Source organism: Rosa rugosa, chromosome 2 (genome assembly GCF_958449725.1).
Source record: "Rosa rugosa chromosome 2, drRosRugo1.1, whole genome shotgun sequence".
In the NCBI taxonomy this organism is placed as follows: Eukaryota; Viridiplantae; Streptophyta; class Magnoliopsida; order Rosales; family Rosaceae; genus Rosa; species Rosa rugosa.
In genome coordinates this window covers 2,110,151-2,123,760 of record NC_084821.1, presented here as the reverse complement: position 1 = coordinate 2,123,760, position 13,610 = coordinate 2,110,151, and the positions used below count along the sequence as shown (strand labels likewise).

The window sequence follows — 13,610 nt, the reverse complement described above, 5'->3', positions numbered from 1 at the left end:
ATCTGCTCAGCGTGTTTTGAAGTTAAAATCTACTCAAGAAGTTGAAGTTGTGGAACAAATTGCCACTGGGGAACTTGAAATTGGAAAGGGAGCTAATCAGACATGTAATTTGCAAAGAGCTGGAGCTACTCGGTGGAGTTCAAGGTATTATTCTATCAATAACTTGATGAAATTGTATAAATCAACTTGTTCAATTTTGAAAAACATGATAGATAATGGACTCAATGGAAAAATACGTGGAGAGGCTTTAGGTGCTTCTAAAGCTCTAAGATATTTTGTGTTTTGCTTATTGTTGTTGGACAAAACTATGGGAATCACAAATGTGTGCTCTTTGCTAGTCACTGCAAGAACAATCTCAAGAAATCATAAATGCTTTGAATCTAGCGTCTAGTACGAAGGGTCGTCTTGAAAAGTTGAGAGAAGATGGTTGATTTCATTTCTTTGCTAGTGTTGTATGGTTTTGTGACGCACATACAATTGATGCTCCAGATTCTAGTGCTCGCCATATGGAAGGTAGGGGTCGTCTTTCTCAACAACAAAATTGTGTCACTATTGAGCATTATTATTGTGTTGAAATATTCAATGCTGTAATTGACTTTCAATTGATGGAACTAAACAATAGATTCAATGAGCAAATAAGGGAACTCTTGATTCTTACTTCTGCATTGATGCTCGATTTGATTTTCAATCATTTGACATTGACAAAATATGTTGTTCAGCTGAGAAATTCTATTATCATGATGTGCCTGATTTGAATGATCTAAGAGACTAGTTGGAGCATTTTGAGTACCAATTCTCTGAACTTTAAGAATTTCTAGATTTATGCACCCTTTCTAAGTTATGTTAAGAATTTGTTAACACAAGGACACCATTCTTGTTGATTGAGAGACTAGTCCGTCTAGTGATGACTTTTCTTGTTTCTACGGCTACAACAGATAGAGAGAGCATTTTCAGCCATGAAGTTCATTAAGAACCGACTTCGAAGCAAGATGAGTGATGATTTTCTTGCAGATTTAGGGATAGTGCATATTGAGAGAGAAATTATTGATACTATTGATTCAAATTCAGTTATCGATGAGTTTTATGCTTCAGGTAACCGAAGAGCACAACTTAAGTAGTTGAATTTGTATTAACATTGAATATTTAACTTTGAATTGTTTCAATTTTGTATTGTTAGATTTGAATAACAAAATGCATTTTGTGGAAGATATTTTAGCAAGTGTTATGCAATTGAGATATTCCATCAAAACAAAGTAGACTTTGCCAAATTTTTAAGAATAATTTTTTTTTTGCCAGCATAAGGTAAATTTAGCCCACCTCAAATATAATTCCTGGTTCTGTCGCTGCTCTCAAGTGCAGGAAAAATGGCCTTGATCAAGGCAAACATAGCAGGAATGCCAAATCATGTTATGTCTTGCTTTAAATGTTCACCCAAATTCACCAATGCTATAGACAAGGAAAACAAGAATTTTCTATGGGGTTCAAGTTCTAGAACCCCACCTGTTGCTTGGAACCAAGTTTGCACTCCTAAAGCCATTAGTGGCTTAAGAATTAGGCCAGCTGCTTTCTTTAATAATGCTGCTATAGGCAAATTGGCCTGGAAGATTATCACTGACCCTAACACCTGGTGGGTTCAAATCATGAAAACAAAATATCTGAAAAGAGATTCCTCTTCCAAGCTAAAAAGAAGCAGTCTGCCTCTTTTGCTTGGAAAGAAGTGCTGGATTCCAGGAGTCTAATTTCTCAAGGCATGAGATGGACAATAGGCAATGAAAAATCTATCAATTTCTGGACTTTCAGCTGGATCTACCCTTTTTCGCTTATAAACCTCATACCAGAGGCTAAAAAAAACTCTATTAACTGGAATGCAAATGTTAGTGATTTTATTTCAGGAAAACAGTGGGATAAAGCCAAGCTTATGAGGTACTTGGATCATGAAGTCGTCAACCAAATCATGGGAATCCTAATCCCCATTAACAATCAAGAAGACTCCTTTGTCTGGAGATCAGCTGCAAATGGTAAGTACTCCATTAAATTTGCCACTTGGTTACAATGCAATAACATGTAGAAACATTTTGAGATTCAGCTCATTAACAAAATGTGGAAGCTGAACATTCCTCTTAAGGTAAAACTGTTTGGCTGGCTCCTCTTAAGAGGTAGGCTTAAAACAAAAGATCGTTTATCTTTCTTTTTTTTTTTTGAGAAAAGATCGTTTATCTAGATTTGACTTTATTTCTTATAATAGTTGTGTTCTTTGCAACACTGATAATGAGACAGCCAATCACCTCTTGGTGACTGCCCTTATACTATGGAAGTTTGGAATCTGATGAACATTCACACCTTATTATATTCAATTGGAATGCAGGCCTGTGTTTAAATCCCTTCACTACTAGAATTATGCTCATAGACATCATGCCATTTAAGTCGGTGAGAAATACACGCGATGTAAAACAGCATTATTAACATTGATTCCTCAAAAACCGATTTGTATGCATATAACTGACATCGCTTTTTACTGTTGACAGATGACAAAACTTTTGTTTGAATTTTCAGAAAACCGCTGAGCGGCTAAGTTAAAATTTGTAAAAGAAGCGCGGGGGAGGAAAAACTCATTCCCACACTTAGACATATTTAGAGTAACATTGACTTCAGCTTGCCCTAACACTATTCGACCAAACCTCCCTTTTCTGCTTCGTTCTCCGCCTCCGACAAAAATCATCCTCCTCTTCGTTCTCCGCCTCAGACCACAACCCTCCTCCTCGTCTCCGTTCTCCGGCTACAATCAGAACCCTACCCTCCTCCTTTTCCGCCTCGGACCAGCTCCTCTGCTCGACGATGGAATGCCGCATCTCTTCTCTCTCTCTCTCTCTTTCCTTCTCTCTCCTGCAAAACTGGTGGCTCTGGTTATCTGGACTTCCAAGCTTCCAGCTCTCCACCTCTGGTTATCCATATTCGCTGGTGAGTCGGTGACATTGCTGGTAAGTCAAATTTCTGGAATTCTGGGTTTTAGTCTTCCAATCGAATTTCTGACTCTCACAATCTCACAATTTCCAGGTTCACAATTTCAATCGAAGGCTCGAACTCTTCCTCTTGCTGTGAAGCCGCAAAGCAGAAATTTTGGGTTCGAAGCTTGGTGATTCTTCAAGCTCGATTTATGGGTTTTGGATTCAGTGATTCTTCAACTCTTCACTCTTGTTAAGTTTCTGGGCGCATTGTCATTTGTATGATGGTATCAAACTGTGAATTGTTTCTGGGTTTAATGTTTTCAATCGATCTGTTCTGGGTTTTCAGTTGAAGTATCGAGCTCGTGGTCAACTGGTCTTGCTCTTGGAGTCTTGGTTCGATTCAGAAATCTTCAAGCTCAGGTAAGTTGCTGCCTTGCTCTTGGTTTGATTTCAGTATGTCAGTATGATCAAATTGTGTGTGTGTGTGTGTGTTTACACCACTGCAGTTGTTGATGTTGTCATTCTTTTTAATGATAGGATCCAAAGGAGGAGGCTAAAGCAGAGACAAGGGATTGGATAAACACTGTGGTATATAACTCGAAAGCTTTTGCCTTGTTGGTTCAATTTTTATCTAATTGTGTGTCGCAGAAGGCCTGTGACTAGACAAAACAGTATGTTGTGAGATGTGTCTGCTCCATTTACACTTCAAATTAAATTATGATTGCACCATGTTTACATTTTGTGCATCGTCTATGTTTAAGGCTTTGTGTTTGGGTCCGATGCTTGAGGATTAATGACCTATTCTTTTAAGGCTTTTGTCCACCTGCGTCTAGTATGATGGCATGTGAAACTTTAGGTAAAATGCTATTATTTATTTATGTTATCTCCATGTCTAGTGATGTTTTTTAGGTGGAGTTCTTAACTGGTTATTGGTTGAATTGTTGCCATTATTTGTCTTGATATATTAAGACTATCCTGCATAGAGTTCTAGTGCCTAGAAAGCCTTGTGTTATATTCAATGTGTTTAAGACCATGATGAGGTTTATTATGTTTGTACGTTTTCCTCGAAAAGCAACTGATGTTCTGTAGTTTTGGTGTATGGTGTCATTTGCTTATCCGTTTATGATATGTGGAAGAGCCAAAAGATGAAATGGATACTGAAGAATACTTAATTATGCAGGAATATAGATATAATTAGGTTCTTTGTTATGATTCAGGTTCTCACCATTGGATCTCTTTATCAGGATGATTCTGCTGCACTTAGGAGTGCTGCTTCTACCTGGCACGCTGAACTGGCACCGCTCCTGAAGCCCTTGCTTGTAGTCAATATAGGAGGCCCTTCTGGTAAACTTTTGCACCTAAACCTCTGTTATGATTTCCATTTTGTCCTCTTATTAGGATATAATTATGTTCGATTTCTTTGATATTTATGGAATTCATTACGAAACATCAAAAAGTATCCTGACATTGCTAACAAAACTTGCCAACACATTTTTCCTTGTACTTTTAGATTCAGTATATATAGCTTGCTAGCTTAGCTAGAGAGAAACATTAAGTCTTAGTTCCTAAGTTGACAACTTCACTACACACACAAACTGATCAACTATACACAGAAGAAGTGATCAAGAAGTAGAATGCAGTAGTAGTAATGGCAGATTGGGGACCGGTGGTGATAGCGGTGGTGTTGTTTGTGCTGTTAAGTCCAGGGCTACTATTTCAGCTGCTGGGGAAGAGCAGAGTGGTGGAGTTTGGCAACATGCAAACCAGCGGACTATAGTTGTATTATATGCTCTTCAGAACCTGTGCCTCTGTTTGTAGTAACAAATATGTCCAATTTTGTTTCCACTGCCACTTATTTACTTCTTTCTTTTTATTTAGATGACTATGGTAGTAATCTAATTTTGTAGGTAAAATACATCTCCCTTGATGAAGCTGCAAGGTTATTACTTGGGGATGCACACAATGCATCCGTAATAAGAAGTAAGAAATCTATACTTGCTTTTGTTTATTCTTGAATCTTTTTGACATATTACTTAAGGAGCTGAAACTCTTGCCTTTTCTCTACTTGATGAAGCAGCTAAAGTAAGGCGGATTTATGATATTGCAAATGTTTCGTCCTCCATGAATCTTATTGAAAAGGTAAAACTTGTAGAACTTGTGATAGAGAAATATTAGAATTCATAATCTCTTAAACAGCTAGTATAATGTACTGCCAAGCTAAACTGTGCCCCTTGTTCAAAAATATGTAGACCCATGCAGCAGATACAAGGAAGCCTGCATATAAATGGTTGGTGGTTGGTTACTTGATACATAAATAACAATATTACCAGTCTTTGCTTGTGCTTACTACTATTGTGAATATGCCTTTTAAGCTGGCCTTCTAATTAGTTGTCATTAACACACAGGTTTCACCAAGTTATAAAGGAATTACTAATTCCACCTGTCTCTTACTCAACAAGAAGTCTATAGTTATAAGTTTTATGATCTTGTCTAATTGGAGCAAATTTATATTGATATATTTTCTTGCTAAATAGAAATTGTGCTGCATAACCTCTAAGATGTAGAATTTACTTATTTAAGAGTTCAAGCAGTACCATTGTCAGGCATTGCATACTTGAAAGTTAAAATTGGTGTCAAACAATTATTTATGTGAGTCGGTAATCATTTTCTTGTACTATGAAACAATGGCTAAACCTCTAGCTAGAAAAATGAAATTTCATCTAATTGATATATACATATTATGCAGGAGCATTAGAATGGGGCTGCTCCAGCTAGAAGTGTTCTGGCGTGGATCCTAATATAAATTTGAACGTGTCTTTATATGTGCAGGTCTTTCAACCTGTCTTTTGGTGAGGAATGTTACAAGCAAGGAGGATGTTAGTTATTACCACACATATGGTTCAGAAGTTTTGGTCACTAGCTTTGTGTATAACTCTTTAAGTTCAACAAGAAGCTTAGTAGTTTTAGGTATTTTGATGCTTATAATTTTGCAAAACCTTTGGTTGGTGTTACAATTGTGATTGTTGGTTTGTAATTGAAATGAGTTCATATTGGTATCTTACTAATTTTCAATTTATGAAGGACATGATGTATATATGCGTATTTCAAATCAGTATTAAACTACAAAAATGATGTTATTAAAGAGATGATACATCAGATTGGAAATAAAAATCGATGTCTCTTTATTTAGTGCACGTCGAATTATTAAGTAAGAAACGATGTAACACAACCTAATGGACATCGATTTATTAAGTAAGAAACGATCTAAAACAATGCAATGGACATCGACATTGTGTAAAAAATGATGTAAAACACATCAATGAACATCGATTTATTAAATGAAAAACGATGTTTAGTATAAGTATGAACATCGGTGCCAACCTTAAAAACTGATGTTTAATAGAAAAATGGACATCGCTTCAAAACAGGAAACGATGTTTAATAGATTAATGAACATCGGTCGCGTAATACAAAAGAATATAGATTCAATCTTAAATGGTGTGATATATGGCAAGTACCCGGAAAACTTATAAACAGTACGCAAACTTCAAAAACATCGATGTGTAAGAGAATATAAGACATCGTTTCTAGAATGAGTAACGATGTTAAAATGAATATTAGTGCTATTGGACCTATATTTCGTTAAGCATTAAATGCATAAATATGAAGGTTTAACAATATCTATAAACACCAATTTGTGATCATAATAGCAGTTTAACATCGAGTCTAGAGTCTAATCCGATGTTTATTATTGTATGTGACATCGGTTTTTGACCGATGTATATGTTTTGGCGATCTTTTACATCACCCACTAACACATGTGTACAAATTTTTTTTTACATCGGTTTCTGGCCGATGTATATGAGAAAAATTCTAGTAGTGCTTTTTGCAGGGGGTACCAATAATATAGGTTTATTTAAAAAGTTATTAATTGTTTGTGGCAAGTTTGGAAAGCAAGGAATGACCTCATCTTCCGAGGTATCAGACTCCCCCAAATTCAAACATTGAAGCTGCTGCTGCAATCCAAAAGAGCTATGAAGACCACAACCCCAAAACAATTTCCACAACTCCTAAACAAAGCTCAAGTCCAATCAGATGGCACCCTCCTCCACATCCCTCCTTGAAGATAAATTTTGATGGATCAGTAAACAACACCTAGCCTCAACAGCTTCAAGTTTTATCATCAGGAATGAAGACTGAGCCCCGATCTGGGCAACCACCAGAAACATTGGGAAAACTTTTGTTCCAATCTCTGAGGCCGTATGGGATAGCCTTTGGCTAGCTGTAAACAGAGGTATCAGAGATATCCAAGTAAAAGGAGATTCCAAACTCATCATTGATGTAGTGAACAACAAGATCAACCCACCATGGAGAATAATACAAATTGTTGAAGACATTAGAAGAATTGCAAGGAACTTCCAGCCAATCACTTTCAAACATATATTCAGGGAAGCCAATTTTGCAGCTGATGCTTGTGCAAACTCAGGCCATTGCCTCACTGGAGAAAAAATCTGGAAAAATCACCTCCCACCAAGGATCATGAGAGCAGTCCTTTTTGATAGATTAGGTTCTAGGTGCCTTAGAGGCACTTGTTTGTAATTTTTTTTGTCTTGCTTATGTTTCTTATCAAAAAAAAAAAGTGAAGCAAATATAATGTTGCTTATTTTAGTGATGAGGCTAGTTCTGCATAATTCACAGCTGGCCAAACTTTTTTTTTTTTTTTATCAATGAATAACTTCATTAAAGAATGAAGATTACAATGAGAATGGGTACAAAGAGCTCCAAAGAAGACTCTCCCCACTTTAGACTTCACAATTGAAGTCCATACTGACACACTGATAGAGCCAAACTGGCCCCGACTCCAAACACAAAAAATGTTGACTTAACTGCAAGGCAATGTGCAACCATGTTACAATCGCGCTTCACAAATTGCCAACTACAACTAGTAAACGATAAAACTAACTGCTTAACTTCATCTAAAATATGGCCTTCCGAACTGAGATCACCACAGACATCATGCAAGGTATTTAAGACTGTTAACAATCTCCCTCCACTTCTAAACTCAAAAAACCAACATGTAGAGCAAACCTTAGACCATGTAGTAATGCCAAAGATTCCACAGCCCTTGGTGAGATATTACCAACCTGGGGAAATGCCATAGCCCCTCGTAAATTTCCTTGATGATCTCGGAATACAACTCCCAGCCCACATACACCTTTCTTAACATCCGTTGCCCCATCAAAATTCATCTTGAGGCAGCCCAAATTCGGAGGTTTCCAGACATGAAGCTCCAAATGAAGATTTTCATTCACTCTTCCTTGCACATCTCTTTTCGGTTCACAACTTTTAGCTTTCGCATTGGCTGCATCAAATTGCGCGCAGCTGCCACTTTTCGGCTGCAGAAACTAATTCCTCTGGCTTCAATGTTCTTTCACCATGACAATGAAGATTCCTATTTCTCCAAACCCACCAAACAATAAATCCAAAATCTTCCAAGTCACTTCCAGCAGCAGTACTGATGACATGTGTAACAAGGTCAATTAGAGAAGGTTCTCTCCATACCTTACATACTTCATGTAAAAAGGAAAGCTTCCAGACCCTTTTTGCATGAGGACACTCCCAGAATACATGAATTGTAGGTTCCACTGTTGCATTACAAAGCCAACACGAAGCATCTGGTGTTATCTTTCTTTAATTAAAATAAGGGATGAGGCGATATTAGCTCCTCGGAAGTAGACAATTTAGGGAGCAAGTCCCACCCTCAAACCCGAAGATGAAGGGTCTACCACACTCTGGGAGCCTACCGCCCGTCCCCTTATTTTTATTTGGACTAAATACTGTTTAGTCCTTGAACTTTTGCCCTAAAAACACTTCAGTCCCTGACCTTTTAATTTCACACGTTTAGTCCCTGTACTCTAAAATATCAGACCAATAGGTCCTTGCCGTTACTTTCCATCCAAAATCTCGATTAAATCGATGACGTGGCAATTTTTTGGGCCCAAAATGTCTATTCTACCCTCACTTTTTTTTAATAAATTTATTCTTTTCTCTTTTTTATTTATTTTTTCTTTTTTCTTTTCTCTTTTTTTGTTGTTTGTTTGTTTTTATTATTATTTTGTTTATCTCTTCTCCTCTGACTCCTTACTCCCTCTCTTCTCTTCACACGCCTCACCTGAAACCACGCACCTGTTTGGACCCAAAATGAACATTTTGGCCTGACAAGGCATGTGTTGGAGAAATTGAGCCAATGTCAGTGGCTCAAGCTATATATTGTTGACAAGCTCGAAATATATATTTAGAGGCTAAATAAAGCCTACTATGGAAGCATGGAAGCATGAAAAGTTAACTTTAGCACATTTTCCTACTTCGGCTAGGAGAAACCGAGCTAAACAAGGAAGGAGGGGCGGCAGACTAACCAAATGAAATCTAAATGAGCTAAAACTTTCCAGATTAATACTAGACATCCCAAGGATAATTTCTTATGAAGAGTGACAGAGCTAGTTTTGAGTGGAAGGCCTTCATACAATCAGTCCAATTTTCTACAGAAGCAAAACTGGAAAACTGGACCTGTAAGAGGTCCAGCAGCATTTCCGGCCCAACCGCATGGAATGAAGCTTTGAAACTTTCTCAGGATGATCTACACTCATAATGGAACATTTTTTATGCAGAAGTCGAAGGCTCATTCTGAAGTCTTGTTGGAGAAATAGTTGAAGGAATAAAGGGGCAGAAACTGACCTAAAACCAGCTCAATATTCACATGTTCATGTTTCCTACCCACATGAAGAAAGCTAGATGCTTTTCTTTTCTTCCTTGGATATATTTCTCTACTACAATCTCTTTAATAGATCATCATCACTTCCATGTTTTTGCACCTTCATGCTTTGCTTTCATTTCATCATTTCTCTATCTTTTCCATATTTTACAAATCACTTTCATACTCCACTTTCATTATTTTTCTTCCACTCATCATTTCACTCTTCTTTTTCTTCCCTATATAAACACCTTCTCCTCTCATTCTAAAGACACACATTCACAACATCAAAACATCTCTAAGATGATCTAAGTTCTCTCTAGAGCAACCTCTCTAAGAGCAACTCATCTCCTTCTCTTTCTCTTACCAGTGATCACACTCCAAGTCCTAGTCTTCTCAGAAGCCGACTTTCAGTGCCACCAAACCCTCTGTCAACGTGCTTCGGTCCTAGTCTCCTCGGGAGCCGACGGTAGTGCCGCGACCACAACGGTTACAGAACCAGCCAAGCAAGGGTAGCGCCCTAGCAACCCAGCCAAGCTAAAGTCACGCTTTAGCAAGTTCTCCTCACTTCCCAGTGGTTCTCGCTCTGCTCGATCTACAACATCGAGTATCGATTGTGATTTTCAAGAAGCTCAGCAAAAGTCCTCGCCACGAGGCACAAAGAATCCCGCGACGAGGTTGGTGCTCTCCTCGTCTACAATCGCTCAACAGAAGTCAGGTCAAGGGACACCCCCAACGACCGCACCCGACGGTGCTGGCACGCCCGCGCAAGAAAAGAGACTGTTGACCAACTGCAACAAAATTGGAGCCAAACATTTTGGCACGCCCAGTGGGACAAACTTTGAGCTGTAAATCACTCCACTATTAAGAAGTTGAGGTTAGTAAGGGGTTGTGAATCATAACGGAATAGGTGAAGTCTCTTTTGTTAATATTAACCTAAACTCCTTATTGGTACCTAGTTCAGGTCCCTTAAGGTTAAGGGCGGTTTTTATTAACACTTGTTGAACTGTCTTCACACTTATGATCTTTCTCATCTTAGTAAGTATAGCCTATGTGAATTGGTGTCTAGAAAGGGGACAACGTTCATAACAGGTTATTGAATCTAGAAGTGCGTACAAATGGGCCTAAACCACTATGTGGGAGTAGTTCATGCCAAAATGGATTCTGCCTCTTTTGTTCGCCATCCCCCACCTGGCCATTTCAGTAAGGTTGCCCAAAGGATTTGAAAGAAAGTGTGTGTCTAGGCGACTATACTTGGGCCACACGTCTAAACCTTGATTCACAGTGTCTTATTGAATTCAGCTACTTTCAATTCAGACTTCCAGAAGCCATTGGGAAGTCAAGCGCAAACCCTTATCAAAAGGTTTACGTTAACTGCCCGAAACATAAGACCTCCAGTTACAGACCGCACTCGCGTGCAGACTGTCGTGGTCTTTTAGAAGAATTAGTAATTCAAAGATTTTCTCTCCACACGCCATCAACAGAGATGACGACCGAACGAGGAGAAGGTCAACAGCCCACTACTGAGGGCGAGGCAGTTCTCACCGCCCAGCCTAATGAGGCCGGAAAAGCGTCTGATACCACTAGGGTGGCTGAGGACGAGGTGAGAGCGGATGTTTTTGTACCCATCCCTATCCCAGAAAACGCCAGCTTGGAAGCGCAACTTAACATCATGCGAAAAAACAATAGTACATTCTGGGCAAAGACGGCTAAAAGATTCGAGGAGCAGCGACGGATGTCCAACAATCTGATAACGAAAGTCAGGCTGGAGATGGAGCGCAATGCGGAGCTGTTGCAAGGGCATATACACCACACGTCACGAGAAGCCCAGGAGCAACATGAACAGCTCGTGAGCTTGATAAATGCCCAAGCTGCGCAGACTAAGGTCGTTCTCACAGAAGTCGCGGCTATTCGCAGTGAGGGATCCAATACCGCGATCCAAGTTGCCATGCAAAAAACTGAGATGGATCAGGCAAGAGATGTCCTGAATAAGGTGTTAGGGGACCCCAATGCTATTCTAGGGTCCCTCGGCCAGCCTACAGGGTCAGGCAAGTACACACCACCAAATGCTCGAGAAAAAGCAAGCGGCGGCAGTACAGCCACATCCGTTACTGCTGTATCAGTTAGAGGTAAAGAAACTACTGTGGCAACGGGCGGGAAGAACAACGCCGCATCATCAGTCATGCAAGGAACCAGGACTTTGAAAATCAATGAAGGGGCCTCTGTTGGTCATAGCCTGTTTCCCCAATATGACAGCGACGAAGTTGAATACGTGCACCACGATCCACCTCCAGCAAGCCATTATGGTATCGACCGGGTTGAAAGTCCAGCGAAGGTCACCACAGCCACAAAGGGTCAGCCAGCAGTGGGTTTTACGTCGCAGACGTCAACCCGACACAAAATGACCCATGGAAGCGGCGTATCTTTGGTTAATCAGGCTTCACAGGCGCCATTGCTGAGATGGCCAGTTGATGATACAGTGGCTCACCCACCTCCTCTTGATCCAAGATATATAAGGAGAGAGGAGGTAGAAGCAATGATCAGGGCCGCGAATCAGAGGTCTAACCTGGAGGAGGCCTACCAGGGGCCCTTCCCACCGCATATTACACAGACACCTTATCCTATGGGATATAAGAACATTACGTTCTCTACTTTCTCGGGAGAGGAATTCGAAAATGCCGCGGCCCATTTGGTTAGATTTCGAGTACAGTGCGGCCAGTACCAGAATGACGACAATCTAAAGTGTAACATCTTCGCTACTTCTTTATCAGGGTCTGCCTTCACTTGGTTCACTAAGCTGCAACCGGGATCAGTTGCGAGTTGGCCCGCGATGGAGAAGCTGTTCAAGGAAACCTTCGGGACTATCGAGCCGGAAGTAGATCTGGCTTCACTCACTCAGATGGCTCAGCAGCCAACTGAATCCGCTGTCATGTACCTTCAGCGCTTTCAGATCCAGAAAGGAAAGTTGAACGTGATTCTGCCGGAGAAAGAACTGGTGAAGTTGGCAATCAAAGGCTTAGAGCCCCGCCAACGCAAAAAACAGCATGGAAGCATGTTCAATTCCATGGGGGAACTTATCACACAAGTAGGAAGTTTCGAGCAATTGCTTAGGGAGATGGACGCTATGAAAAACGCCTCGAAGGGAACATACATGCCTGGAAAGCATAGAACAGTGGCTGCGCTCAGCCATCAATCAAGTTCCTATGATCCTTACTATAGGTGTGAGGAATCCGGCCTGCCAGAGGTTAAAGAGTCTGAAGAGGACGAGGTAGCAGCGCTCGATCTCACTGGGAAGAAGGCGTCAACGCTAAAGCAACTGAAGCTGTGTAAAGAGCCAATGAAACTCAAGTCGGTGGTCTTCACCAAACCTAAATTCGCAAGTTACACTTATAATGCGAATAAAGCTCATGAGATCCTAGATGAGATGATCGCTGCGAAGATGGTGAAGACCGACTCCGGACAATCCCCCAAACCGGAACAATTAAGGGGGAAAAAATATTGTAAGCTCCACAATTTGTGGAATCACAACACAGTCGACTGTGTCAAGTTGAAGGATCAGATTCAGATCTGGTTGAATAATGGAAGCTTACAGGTTGAAGCGCCAGCAACAGCTGCGAAACTGGTAGATTTGGATCCTTTCCCAGACACTGGAGTCAACATGGTTGACGTAGTTTGGGACACAAAGGATCAACAAAGGCTGAGCCCAAATCGTACCACTGGGGGCTTAGAAAAGGTGATGGAGCAGTCCGTGAAGCGGAGATCAAAGCCGGCTCCGCCTGTCGTGCTATGTTCAAAGTGCAAGGAGGAATGTGATATCCAGGCGTTGCACGAAGAGGAAGAACAGACCGTTCGCTTTGGTACTTTACCACCAATAAAGTTACCAGCACATTCTAGAAGCTTCCAACCAGGTAGTC

General features: G+C 40.2%; 1 protein-coding gene and 1 long non-coding RNA gene across 4 annotated transcripts in view; both read left to right on the top strand.

Annotated features, from left to right (window-relative positions):
- LOC133734523 (peroxidase A2-like) overlaps positions 1-13,610 on the top strand; it is an 83,112-nt gene that overhangs the window by 31,716 nt on the left and 37,786 nt on the right. The gene's annotated exons all lie outside the window — the stretch shown is intronic.
- LOC133734712 (uncharacterized) lies at positions 2,478-5,377 on the top strand. Of its 3 annotated transcripts, none has more exons than XR_009858531.1 (7): positions 2,478-2,958; positions 3,055-3,365; positions 3,483-3,533; positions 4,190-4,925; positions 5,023-5,084; positions 5,195-5,232; positions 5,351-5,377. It is a non-coding gene; the product is annotated as an uncharacterized LOC133734712 (long non-coding RNA). The 3 variants fall into 3 exon arrangements; XR_009858530.1 differs by having other exon boundaries at positions 2,479-2,978; positions 5,020-5,084; XR_009858529.1 differs by having other exon boundaries at positions 2,481-2,978.